A 2,118-nucleotide genomic window follows, 5' to 3' on the forward strand; every position below is an offset into this window, starting at 1 on the left:
CCAGAGAGACCTATGAGCATTTGGGTTGGAGGCAAACCACAAGAGCTTTGAAAGCCAGCCTCATAAACTAGACCTGAAGTCAGTTGAATCTCAGCCATTTCAGAAGCTATAGGGTCTATTCATAAGAAGAAAAAGCCAACTCCTGTAAGTTATCACCCAAAGAGATAGATGCAGAAGAGGCACTTCATGAGACTCCATATCTATCCAAATTTGAAAACCCAGGAGGAATAAATCACAGGAGAAAATAGAGATTATAATAAATTTACTATGTATCAAGTGAAATGAAAAGGCAGCCTTTACAGTCTTGTTATCAACCAAAATCAAAACAGAAATTCATGCTATAAATAAGGAAGTTACAAGATGGTGAAAGGACCCATAGAAAATGAGCCATTATCAGTTTTTCTTTCCTTTTTTCAATTTCCAAAATAATTTTTTTTATCAGGATTCTGTACTTTAGTTCTCTTCCTGTGCAGTCTTGGTATACTGGAGTCAGACTAGTACAGATGGGCAGCAATGAGAGCAACCTTTCGACCAGCTGGTGCATCTCTTCAAATGGATGGTTTTCCAATATGCTGGTGATTACCGACTCCCAAGGGATGTTCCACAGGTTTCATGGCCACACCCTGGACACGAGGCCAGCAGTTTCTCTTGGCCTTGTATTTGTGGTAGGCACAACCTGCCTTGAGGTTGGGTTTATCAATACGACCTCCTCCATTAACAACACCAACCACAGCTCTGTTAGCAGAGGAGATCACTTTCTTAGAGCCTGAAGGTAGCTTCACTCATGTTTTCCTGGTTTCAGGATTGTGGGAATTCACTGTGACATAGTTGTCAGAAGCACGAGCAATCATACCCTGGTACCCAGGCTTTTCTTCAAGATAGCACGCTATGGTCCCTTCAGGCATAGTGCCAACTGGGAGGACATTGCCTATGCTGAGCTGAGTTTTCTTACCATAGTACACAACCTGGCCAGTATGGATACCTTCAGCAGCAATGAACAACTCTGTCCTCTTTTTAAATCAGTAACGATCCTGGAAAGCTACTTTTGTAAGAAGAGACCCTCGGTCTGGATCATGGATAATGATACACTTAATGTAGCCATGCTTCTTGGCAGGAGCTTGGTGGCCCCTTTCCTGTGCTTCACGTGAGTGCAGGAGACAGAGCCAGCACCCTTCCTCTGACCACAGATCACTCACCCCAACTTGCATCATCTGATTCTGGACTTGCTAGAAAGAAGAAACATATTATTTTCAAATTATATAGGATATAAATTTATAAATGAAAAACTAAATGAAATACAAGACATAGTGAAGTAACTGATAGAATCTTAATGTCACTTTCTTAGTTTGGGACAAATGTAATGGAAAATAAATGAAAAGAAAATATAAAATTGAACAAGCTTCTGGAGAAGAAAGAACTAAAATAATTATAGCATCTATAACACTTTACCACAGGGAGCTTTACAAAAATTCACAATGCATGACAATGAAAAGGTTTAGCAAATAGATCTGAAAAGGCAGAAGTAGTCAGCACATTCTTTTCTTTAAATTATATTTAGTTTTCAACATTCACTTCCATAGATTTGGAGTTCTAATTTTTCCCCATTCTTCCCCTCCTCCCCCCAAGACAGTATGTAATTTGACATAGGCTCTGCATATGCAGTGATATTAGACCTATTTTCACATCAATCATGTTGGAAAGATGAATTAGAACTAATGGGGATGGTATGAGGACGAAGAAACAAGAGAGCAAATAATATGCTTCAATCTGCATTCAGACATCACAGTTCTTTCTCTGGATGTGGACAGCATTTCCCATCATGAGTCCTGAGCAGTTGTCTTGGATCCTTGCATTGCTATGAAGAGATAAGTCTATCAAAGTTAGTTGTCAGGTAGACTCCCAAATATTTTATAATGTTTACATAAACTTTAAACTAAATTTCACCTTCTATCTGTTGCTGTTGTGCTTTGTTGGTAATATATGGAAATGCCAATGATTTCTGTAGTTTTATTTTACATTCTGCAACTTTCCAAAAGTTGTTTATTATTTCACATATTTTTTCCCTTGAATCTCTAAGGTTCTCTAAGTATACCATCATATCATGTATGTAAACAAATT

At 38.4% G+C, this 2,118-nt stretch overlaps 1 pseudogene; it reads right to left on the reverse strand.

The window, feature by feature from the left end:
* Positions 1-494: 494 nt before the first annotated feature.
* LOC138174530 (large ribosomal subunit protein uL2 pseudogene) lies at positions 495-1,195 on the reverse strand (annotated as a pseudogene).
* Positions 1,196-2,118: the final 923 nt, after the last annotated feature.

This window comes from Petaurus breviceps, unplaced genomic scaffold (assembly GCF_028583685.1).
Source record: "Petaurus breviceps papuanus isolate PSGF00001 unplaced genomic scaffold, PetGlider_PUasm1.0 689, whole genome shotgun sequence".
Lineage (NCBI taxonomy): Eukaryota > Metazoa > Chordata > Mammalia > Diprotodontia > Petauridae > Petaurus > Petaurus breviceps.